This window comes from Ochotona princeps, chromosome 25, assembly GCF_030435755.1.
Source record: "Ochotona princeps isolate mOchPri1 chromosome 25, mOchPri1.hap1, whole genome shotgun sequence".
In the NCBI taxonomy this organism is placed as follows: Eukaryota; Metazoa; Chordata; class Mammalia; order Lagomorpha; family Ochotonidae; genus Ochotona; species Ochotona princeps.
The window spans coordinates 4,872,602-4,884,201 of NC_080856.1; the positions used below are offsets into that span (position 1 = coordinate 4,872,602).

The 11,600-nt window shown below is 48.1% G+C and overlaps 1 pseudogene; it reads right to left on the bottom strand.

Moving 5' to 3' along the window:
• Nucleotides 1-3,950: 3,950 nt before the first annotated feature.
• LOC101517424 (REST corepressor 1-like) lies at nucleotides 3,951-4,774 on the bottom strand (annotated as a pseudogene).
• Between the last annotated feature and the right edge of the window lie 6,826 nt (nucleotides 4,775-11,600).

Sequence of the window (11,600 nt, forward strand, 5' to 3'; positions counted from 1 at the left end):
TCAAAGAAAGAAAATGTGGACTAAGCATTTTGTTTTTGAGAAAGTGACCTCTGAGGGGCCGGCACAGTGACGGCTCAGCTAACTAATCCTCCACCTTGCAGTGCCGGCATCCCATATGGTGCTGGTTCTAGTCCCGGCTGCTCCACTTCTGATCCAGCTCCCTGGTTATAGCCTGGGAAAGCAGTGGAGGATTGCCCAAAGCCTTGGGCGCCTGCACCCACATGGGAGACCCAGGAGAAGTGCATGGATTTGGATTGGCTCAGCTTCTGCTGTTGCGGCATTTGGGGAGCGACCTAGCAACGGTTTGTTCCTATCCTTCTTCCTATAAATCTGCCTTTCCAATAATAAAAAAAATAAATTCTTAAAAAATCATCACTGGGTACAAAAGACACAAAGAGAATATACAATGCCACAGGAGACTTTGTAGTAGGAACGTTCTCTAGGGAATTTAACAGGGACTGAGCGTTTGTCCACCAGGCAATCAGACGAGCACACGTGGCTGGTGCTGAGAGTCGGGCTCTTCCAAAGCTGCAGCCACACTTTCACCCATTGTAATGAATGCGATTTCACACAAATACAACTTGCACAGCTTACGGAGAGGTGCTTAGGACTTCGAGACCTTCTTGTGTCGTGTCAGTCTTTTCGTCCACACCATTTAATTTCAATGTATCGGGAGTTCTTGTCTGAAACAACTGTGTCGACAGCATTTGCCACATTGGCTTTCTGCCTGCTTCATCCCCTCATCCAGCATTTGTGAGTTGGAAATTCATGGCAAAGAAGATTGATTCTGATTACTATTTTATCTCTTGGTTATAATGTAAGAAATATTTTTTGTGTTCTTTGCTACTTAAATTGTCTCCAATTTTAACATCAAGAGTCTGTCTAAGTGGCTTGTGGGTCATTTTGACCCACTGAAGCTGAGCTCTTTTGTAACAAGGAGATACCAATACTGGTGGCTCAGAAGTTGAGGCAAGAGAAAGCTGGAGACTTCCGGGGGCTCGTTCCTTCCGCTCTAGGACGTGTGCAAAGAACTCGACTCCTCGGGGCTGAGCTCAGCTGAGGCCCTTCTGCTGCTGCTTTTCCAAAGTTTTTATATGTTTCTTTTCATTGTACCTAAAGGGGGCGGGACGGAGAGAGAGGTGCCCTCCTGTCTTTCTTGGGTCTCTAGATGACCCTGGTGAGTCCTGATGCCTCTGTTCCATGGAGAGTGGCACAGGCCTGGGCACAGGGGCATGTTGGCTGGCAAGAGGGTGGGGCTCCCAGCCCCTGCTGCTGCTTTGCCAGGAAGCCTTTGGTTTTGTTTTTTTTGAAATCTCATTTCACATTTAATTCATCAGGTGTCCCTGTTCCCATTTTCACAACAGACGCCCTAATGTGACCTTATTGTTTAGGTTTTATTCATGTAAAAAGTGTTAACATAATGACGTCCCCCAAGATGAAATCAAGTCTCATAAAGACGTCACCAGGCCGACACTCACATTGAAGCTGTGTGTTCTAACAAAGCCGTGCAGGCGCCACTTCAACTTACAGTAGTTCTACATTTCAGTGGTTTAAGAATGAGCTACTTCTCAAACGTAATATTACAAAAGGTTAAAAAATAGATGAGAGTGACAGTAAGTCAATAATTAATCTAGTACAGTGTGCAAGAAAGAATTAGCCTGTTCAAGTTCAATTTTCAGGGTACTTGGCATTAGATTAGTGCAAGCACAGACCATTAAGAAACAAGCATCAGTGTGAATTTACCAGTCCTTGTGATGAAATGTTGTGTTCAGTTTCATTGCTTCTCATTTTCATTATTTATATAATAAGACATCTCTTTTTTTTTTTGAAAAAAAAAAGATGCTTTTTACAGTTGAGAAGATCCAGAGTAACAATTTCTTCCTATTTACAGATGTTCCTACTTTGTAGGGTCTTGCTGTAAGTTTTCAGGAGACTTACAGACCCTAAGCAATATGTTGTATTGCAGGCCATTGGGCATCAAAGCAGGTTGGAACTCTTAGCAGTTAAAAAAGGTTACAGATTCTGTAAGACGGAAGAAGCCAAAGAGATAAGTTAAACAGAAAGGAGAAAGGGATGGGGTAGGAAAGACATTTCAGTTAGGAAAACTACACATCTATTGAGCGTCCAATTTATATTTAGTTCTGCATAGGGCCTGAAGTCAGGAATGGAGAGCCTTGCTTTGGGATGGGCATCATGTAGTATATTCCGTGATCTGGTGGGGTCAAGAGTTGAGGCTGTGAGATCAGACAGAGCAGGCTTTAGTGCCAGCACCACCCATCAACTGTGGAACTTAGATGCATCCCTGGACCCTTTCGGGCCGTGTGTCAAACAGCCATGTGTGGAGCGAAACGGGAGAACCCTCATAAACAGGAGCACAGTGAGCAGACCCCACAACCCCTCCCTTAAGCAGGAGCTGTCAGCATTATCCGGGACCCAACGATTGGGCAGTCATTTACTTGTACACTCACCATCGCTCTGAGACAATCAGCATGCAAAGTGTTGCCAGTGAACACGGTCACTAGCTCCGTGGCTTTACAGGAACATGGAAGCAGCCCCATTGCCATACATACATGAATTTGAGATTTTAAAAGTGTGGGGCCGTGTCAGGAGCCTGATGCTCATAGATCGTAGTTAGCTTTGTTGTAACCACCGCAGTGAAGCTGTGGGTTCACTAATGCCTGGAAAGCTGGCATTTACAGCATGTGTGTAGCCCTGACCACGAGCCGAGAGAGGCACTGTCTGTGAGCAGCACCGGGACTGTTGAGAAAAAAGGTGGAGTCTTTCTCACACCAGAAGTTGGACCACATGAAGTTCCAATGAATATGGGCTGATTTAAAATGCCTGGTGGTATCATTTAGCTCTTCCTTCAAAAAGTCTCTGGAAGACTTCAAGTCGTAACTTTCCAGCCCCCAGAGGCAGGTGGTTGCTCTGCTGAGCTCCATGAGTGATAACTCCGCTACAGCCTGTGCTGTAACTCACCAGATACGCCCGGGTGGCCTGCAAGAGGCCGTCTGTCTCAGTGTCTGCCTAGGGGTGTGTGCTAACGCTGAAGGATCGCATTCAGCCACCATGAGCTTGAAGTGAAAGTCCTAGTGAGAAATCCACGGTTTAAATACCCTTGTGGAGGATACGCCTCGGATCAGCTAACCAACCGACGCAAAGCGTGGTGCCAGTTATGCACAGGAGAGAGAGAATTATTCCAGTTTGCATTTCTAAATGTTTGTTTAAATATAGATCTATATAAAATAAAGATATGGTGTATGTATTTGGAAGGCAGAGTGACAGAAAGCGTGTGTGTGTGTATAGAGAGAGCTTCTATCCCCTGATTGTCTCCCCTCATCCATGGGTGCAGGGGTCCATGGACTGAGGCTGTTTTCCACTGCTTTCCCAGGCACACTGGGACTCAAACGAGCACCTCCATGGGCTGCAGTGCTGCAGGCAGCGGCTCGGCGTGCGACAGCACGACGCTGGCCCCAGCTTCCCTGCTCTGGGCTGACCTCTCACTGGCCCGTCTTCCCGTCCCCAGCATCCTGACGACAGGCCTGCTCTGCTCTTTGCTCCAAGGACAGCCTCTCACTTCCCTGTTCTCTTTCAGTGGCTGAGGGTATCCCTAGGAATGAGAAGGAGCCCCACTTCCTGAAACCCACAGGTTTCTGAGCGACAGCGTGTCTCAGGAGGCAGGTGTATCGCTAACGTCGAGAACAGAAGCCGCCTTGCCGTCCTCCTCAAGCGTCTTGGCATGTCCCCGGGGATGTGGCCACTCACTGAGTCCTGAGTCCACTGGACTGCTCTCTCCCGTGTTCTGCTTCCCATTCCTGGGAAGCTTCATCTGGGTTGAAGTGGTGTCACTAATTTACAAAAAAGTTTTTGGCTTGGATTACTGATTTGTTCCCAGTCACATCTGAGATGGCTTGAAAAGCCCATGGAGACCAGTTCCCTGTCCAGCTGCCTCAGCACCGTGGCAAGCCGACAACAGTCTCCACACCCTCTGGAGAACGAAACACGCCTTTCCAAGGTTTCCTCTTGGCCCGGTTTTTAGCCTGTGTGCCGTTTTTCTTTTTTGACTGTCTCAGTAGGGGGTACCTCTTTTTTGTTTTCCTTATTTTGATCAAGCTCAGTGTCAATGGGGTTATTTCTGTTTATCTCTTCTGGTTCCTCCTCCTCTCCTCCCGTTTTCATGCGTGGCGATCCATCACACTGGTGTTAGTTCTCGCCTTCTTCCAAGAGTAGTAAAATTTCACCAGACTTGCAATGGATTTATCAGGAAGCATCTGCTGAATTCCAGGAAATGTCTTTCCGTGAAAGCTAAAGGCTTGCTCAAATAAGACTATCTTCAACAGCCCACCTGTCTGGGAACGGGGTGTGGTTGGGAAGACCTGCCAGGGACTTTTCAACATTATGCTTATGCCTAAAGAGCATCCCAAGAGCAGGCTCTGTGTTGTAGCCGTGCTTCTTGTTGGCAGTGGCGACGCACTCGTCCAGTTTTGCCTGGACAGATTCTAACCAGGTGACCATACCAGCATGCCAAGATGGTCTCACTCTTGACTGCGTCTTGCTAGTTTGGTGGGCGGCATCATGCCATCGTGTAAGTTGTCGCTCGAGGAGCCTGAGCTGCCTTCCTCCCAGGAGTTGGTGCACTGTGGCCATTGGGTACCACAGCCGCCCAACTTGTATTCTGACCATTGTTGGGGGCAGTGGTGGCCGAGGTGGCCACACTATTCCTCCCTTGGCACTGCTCTGGGACCTCAGGGCCCTTCTCCACCATGGCTGGCATTGATGGGGACCTGGGCCTTGCAAAAGTGGTGAGGAACCCTCTGAGGAGTGGGAGCCTGGCTGGGGTGGTGGGGTGGGTGGGGGGCCCGAGGGCAGGGGGCTCAGGTTGGGTGGGTGCAGCTGGCAGGAGCTCCCCAATGCGAGTTGAAGGTGGGGAGGCCACGATGGGCACAGTGTGGAGCCGCCTCAAGCCCCCAGTGCCAAACCAAGCTAACTTTGGCTTCAATCCTGTTAGTGATTTTTTAAAAAGATACATTTATTTATCTTTTTTGGAAGCCAGAGTTACAGAGGCAACAACCGCACAACAGCTAATTCATTCCACTCTGGCCACATAACCAAGGAGCTTCTGGGCCTCTCAGGTGAATGGGGACAGTCCAAACAGCTGGGCCATCTCTCACTGCTTCACAAGCCATTAGCAGGGAGCTGGATTGGAAGTGGAGCAGTGGGGATTGAACCAGTACCCATTTGGACACTGACGTAGAAAGGCAGAGGTTTTACCTGCCGTGCCACAGCACCAGCCCCATTGGTTAGTGTTGAATTACTCTCATGATTTCTGGAAACACCTGAAGCAGAGGTCAGAGGAAATACTTCCGGAGTGAGAATCTAAGGTGTTGAAGACCAGTTTGGGGGGAGTATTGTAAGTTAGATTCAGCTGCCTACTATTAAAGAAAGTCTCTATTCCCCCCACCCCCTTAGGGGGAAGCAGGAAGAGAAAAGAGGGCCAAAGGAGGGAGAAGGTGCCAGAAAACAAAACAAACAAACAAACAAGCAAACAAACAGAAATGAGTAAGCAGCAACCTGAGCACCAGCGACTCCCCGAGGGGTTTTGGACTATCCCGATTCTTCCCTCCATTCATCATTTCTTTTTCTTCATTTAAAAAATTGATAATCACTGAATATGTACGGGACACAGTGTGGCATTTCTATACCAGTTTGGAATTTGTGCGGTTCAGACCAAGCTCTTGTAAAGATTTTTCATGGTGGTGAAGAGACTAGAGAACAGAAAGGAAAACAGCAGAGGCTTCATTTGCTCATTAGAGAGAGAGAGAGAGAGAGAGAGAGAGAGAGAGAGGAAATTCTGGCTTTTTCAGTCTTTTTGCCTCACACACCTGTATAACTTCACAGGAGAAAAAGAATTCTTGACTTTTATTTTCCCATACTTCAATGGCTTCTTGGTGTTGAGGTCAAAGTCAAGAACTTAAATGAGAGAAGTTGAGGTTTTTGAAAGAGAAAAACTACACTGAGTTCCAAAAGGTGCAATATCCGTACAATAAATGTTAGGTCTGGAATGATAGCACGAAGGGACAGCTGATTCTCCTAAAAGTTGGGAGGTGGAAGCTGATAGGGTTCTAGAAGAAACACCCCTTTCCCAGGCTCTACTGTGGCTTATCAGCAATGATGCTATTCAGCCCCTATAGTATTTTCTATGCTCCAAACATTATTCTGTCTATGTATCTTAGTCCCTTTACTCTTCTCAACAATCTTTTGGGATAGATCCTGTTTTGTAGATGAGAACAGAGGTACAGAGAAGCCACATGAAAGGTTTAAAATCATTCCATTAGAAATGGCAGACCCGGAATTGCATCAGGCACATTGATTCTAGAGTCCTTGCTTGGAAGCAATCTAGCACTGGGTGAAGACCAAAGTCAGCTCAGGTTGACGTGGAGAGCTACAAAAGTAGGGCAGACCCGTGCCTGAGGGTGCAGCAAGCCTCCTGGGTATGTGTCAGCCACATCCAAGCAGAGTGGGCAAGCAGGCAGGTCTGAGCGAGAAGGGCTCTGCTGGCTCTTGGCTCCTGCAACTCAATGGAGAGCCTACAGGAATCGTCGGTGTCCTTGTGGGGCTGCTGGGCACACTGAGAGGTGCTGGGAGGAGTCCCTGTCTGCCAGAGCAGCATGGCAAATAGAGGCCAAGCTGGAGTGATGCGTGCACGTGAATGTGTCCGTTCTCTGCTGGTGTAACTGAATCTCATGGATGAAGCGGTTTATAAAGACTTGAGGTTAATTTAGTTCAGAATTCTGGAGGCAGGGAAGTGTGGCGCTGGCATCTAATGAGGGTCCCTGGCTGCATCATGATGTGAAGGGGGCCAGCTCAGGTGAGACAGCCTGAGTGTGCTGCTCACCCTGCTAATCGTCCCCACCTAATGGCCTCATCTGACACTAACTTCCTCCTAAAGGAGCCTATCACATACCACTGATGCATGACTTTGGAAATTAAAGTTTCCAGCACATGAATTCAGAGGTTCACACGCCTAAACACTATGGCAGCAAGGACTGCAAGCGAGACGGAGCTGATGAGCAAACGCGAGCAGGTGGTGATGCCCTGACAGGATGCATGGGGAGAAGCTTCCACTCTTCCCAACACTGAGGCACCTGCCTTGCTGCCAGCCCAGGAGAATGTCAGGGCATGCTTGCCTAATCTTATTCCATGACCGAAGAAGCACTCATTCTAACTAATTTAAGTAGGAGGGATTAACTTCCCGGCTATTGAGAAGATCAAAAACTTGAGATGGAAGTGAAGTTCAAATAGAGAAAAAGTCAGGGTGACACTTTTGTGTCCCTGATTAATGGCTTGAAAAAGCATTGTTCGGTACATAATTCTGCTGAAATCTTCTCTAATTCAACTCAAGAAGCCACCGCATGAACTTTCTGTTGTGTTTTCAAATGGTAAGTTCTTGGTATCAGGCCTAAGGAGATGAGATGGACGCTCAGTCCCTTGCCCCGAATTCCTAAGCGTAGACTCAACTCACTGAAAAGCAATTTCTACCCAATTGCATTTACTTTTCCATGGAGTAGAGGCAGTTAAGGGAAATGAATGACATTTTGGTGCCAATGGTCTATTGGTTACTTACACGGAATTATTTCTGCATTAGTAACACTGTGGTCTAGACTTCAGCGCTAAAATCTCTTTGTGTTCTGTCTGTCGGTGAGGCTAATGTGTCACCTTGCAGTCCCCAGGGCTCCTTGCCAAACTGCGCGCTGTTCCCAAGGGCTCCGTTTTACGCTTGGATCCTTGAGAGGGCTGGAAAGCCAAATGAATGAGCACGCCCACATGCAAAGGGGTCCCTGGCGAATTACACATTGTGGAAAGTGGATGCACCATTTTTTTCTTTTTTTTTTTCTGCTTTTTTCCCTCACAACATTTTAAAGATTTTATGAGAGAAACATTTTCTGGTGCAAAAAGAAAGGGGGCTTCCATTTTTCAACTACAGTTGAAAAATATTTCAAGAAGCATACCTTCACCAAGAAGACAGTCTGGGTGGGCTCCTCAGTGAAGAATAACCCGACCCTGTTGCTGCTAGAGTCTTCATAGGTAATCGTTAATGCAAAAAGCTTTGCTTCGGATTTAACCGCATATAATTGCTTGTTAGTCTTGTTGCTGGTAAATGAGCAGGTTTCAAGTCTATTCCATCAAAATGCTCTTCATTGAACTTAAGATGCATGGTCTGTGACTAAATCAACCTGCTGGCCGGGAGCTAGGGGAGGCTTCAGATTGTTCAATGATTCTGCTTCAATTTCTTCCTTATTGTGAAAATGAAGGATATATCTGCCACAGACACATATCACACAGATGTGAGGGCGATTTGTGAGTTATTACCTGAAAACTACCTTAAGTAGCTTAGGAGAAAAGAATCATAAAATGGAGACCCATGTTACTTTCCTGTTGCCAAGCAGGACAGGTTGCGCCATATAACAAGGGCTCCCCAGGAACATTCCCCTAGAACAAGAAATGATGACTTACAAACCTCTGGCTGCAGCTGCCTTTTGCCGCACCTCGCCTGCTCAGCACACGCAGTTACAGGTCCCAGAGGTGCAGCTCTCCAGCCTGTGACATCATCTCAGCGTGACAGCGCTCCTGGCTGTCCATGCAGCAAATGCTGTTTGCAGGAATGCCGTGTGCATGAGCGGCCCACGCAACCGGAAAGCACTTTGCAAACAGAAACGCTGCACATACACAGAGACAAACGCGTGTTGGGTGCACACAAATGGGTATTTATTCAGCCCTTTATTTGCAGCAAATGAGTACGTCGGCTGAACTAAAGCTGTCTGTGCTTCCACGACGACAGCTGTGAGAAGCCTGAAAACATATGCTACCCCACATTTTGCCTGTGTGACATTGCCAGACTGAGGATTCAAAATGAGTCTGAAATAATTCCCTGTGGCACTGCGTATTTTGAAACCTGTCTCATGAAGGATACAATCAATGATTCTAAGCCGCCGCTGTGATGTGCCTGCTGTGAAAGGATCCTGCCCAAAGAACAGTGCCCAGTGTCGGGGCTTCTGTCTAGAGCAGGCACCACTGGGACCCAACACTGGCGACAGCTCCCCTCTGCCTCCCTCCCCCCAGAGTCAGACAAATGTGACTACTGTTGGATTGGCAAGTCGTGGCTCAGATTCTGCCCATTTGTCGTGGTAGCAACACATCAGGATTTTCGCAGCTGGGTTTTTCTCCCCGGGGGTGCCCATGTCTGCCTTCTGGATTCCTGGCTGATGTCTGTACTTTGTGACTGCCTGGTGAGTCCTGAAAAGCAGGAAGGTGTTTATTAAAGAACAGACACAAATATTTCCTTGATTTTGCTTTTGCTAGATCCCCTTCTAGACTGTTCCATGCTGTTAGGAAGATCCTTTTGCTTCCCAGTGCTGAGTTATGAGTGTGTCTGCTGGGTCTGACACGTCATCCATAGAGTTCTGCAAGAGTTACATTTCTGATTATGTCTCCGATGGGGCTCCCCCTGAGCGCCTCCTGCCCACAGACAGCCTCAGTCTGTGGAGCTGGAAGTGGGCTTGGGAGCGTGACCGACTGGCTAACCCGGTGATGCTTCCATTAGTTGGAGCTTCCAGGCAGTGCTCCTTGTGAAGTGGACTCAGATTTGGAAATGGATTTGTAAATATTCATTAAAGTATATAAAGCCAGGATGAAAATCTCTATTAAAAGGACTTCTGATGGCAAGATCCATTAAAAGTATCTGATGTCAACATGATCAGTGGGCTTCGAAGCAGTGCCTGGCATGGAGCACAAATGTGGGATTCCACCTGGCTGCTTCACCGTGAGCGTCTGATCCTTCCTGTTATCCCTACAATAGTCTGGGGAACAGGCAGAGGTTGGTAGGATTGTGGGAGTCAGAAAAAGATGCCAGCTCCCCCCCTTTCTTTTGTGCCTCTTTTGCCACCTTTTAAAAAATTTCTTCCCATTAAAAAAGCAAACAGTAAAATTCACATAGGTGACGCACGGACAGTATTATCTTTCCATACTTGTGTGAGAGTCTTTCCATTTTCAGGTTTTATTCAATGAAAAGTTGACATTTTAATACCCAGTGATATTTCCTCCCACTTCCTGCCACAGAATTGGAAAAAGGTTTGCTTTGCCAGTGCTTTGACGTGCAAGATTGTGTGAGAGTATATTCTAAGGCAGCCATGCATTCTAGGCTTGCATTCATGTTTTCCTAAATTTGTGAGAAGCTAAAAGTGGCATCATTTATGTTTGGAAATCAGAAGAAATCAAACATCTTAGCATAGAAATGGTGATTCGTAACAGTTTCAGTCCTGGGAAGATTCAAATAGAGAAGACCACTGGGTCTTGAATTAATTGGGTTCAGAGTAAGTCTGTCTCCAGCTCTCTCTCTCTCTCTGAAGAAAGCCATGCAGCCATGGTGTGTGCCAGGCTCAGCTCCCCGTTGCCAGGTTCTCCTGGGGTTCGGTGAAGGTGACTCAGTTGTGCCTAGTTTTGCCATCATTGTCTCATTCAGAGAGAACAATCCCCCCACCCCCGTTTCAACCCAAACCCTGGTTTTCTACTTTCCTCCGCCGTGGGAGCAGGGGTTCCCTCCGCCAGAGGAAGGAGAACCGCAGAGGTCTAACACAGATTAGTGAGAAGAACAGGGTAGATGATGTAACCAAGACATCCCAGGCCAGTCCTCATTGAAGAATACACCGGGAGGCTGAGGTTCCCCAGCCCCACGGCTGTCACTCTGGTGGCCACGCAGAGACATTGTTATCATTTTGGGGTGCTGCCCTGTGAGGGGTCTGTGTGTGTCCTCGACTGCTTTCCCAGGCCACAAGCAGGGAGCTGGATGGGAAGTGGAGTTGCCGGGATTAGAACCGGGACCCATATGGGATCCTGGGGCGTTCAAGGTGAGGACTTAAGCCTCTAGGCTTAAGTTACCTTCTTAAGCAAGGCGGCTGGGCCAAGAGCCCCTGCTGTGTGCACAGTGTCTCTTGGGCTGCCCAGCAGCAGGTCTGGCATGTCACCTGGTCTCTTCATTTCTGGCATTTCTACCTTTACAGAAGGGCGAGCAGGAGTCAGGTACAGGAATAGCAAGTTCCTCCTCTGTCCCTTCCTCTTTGTCTCCTTCCGTCACTCCACCCCAGCCTCTGCCACGATGAAGATACAAACGCTGTGCATGAGGTACGTGCCTGGATGCGCAGAGGTTCCGGGGCTGGGAGGCAGCTTTGCTGATGGAGAGTTCCGCTGCGCTTGGTCTGTGAGTCTCTACCCAGCCTGTGAGGTGCCCTCAAAGTGAATGAGCACGTGACTGCAGACGACCACCCCGTCTCCCTCTCTCACTTACCCAACACGGGCCTGCGGGCTCTCCTTACTGGGATCCTCTTAAGTTTTTGAAGCAGAAAGTAGTCAGAGAAAAATCCCCTTCCTAGGCCCGAGGAGGGAAGGTCTGTGTCTCTACTGCTTGAGGATCCAGTCTGGAGTGAGAAGTATGCGTGTGTGTGTGTGTGTGTGTGTGTGTGTGTGTGTGTGTGTGTGGTGTCTCTGTGGGGTCTTCACACAGCAGCCCAGCAGGCAGCTGCAGGACGTGGGCTTTTGCAAAAACA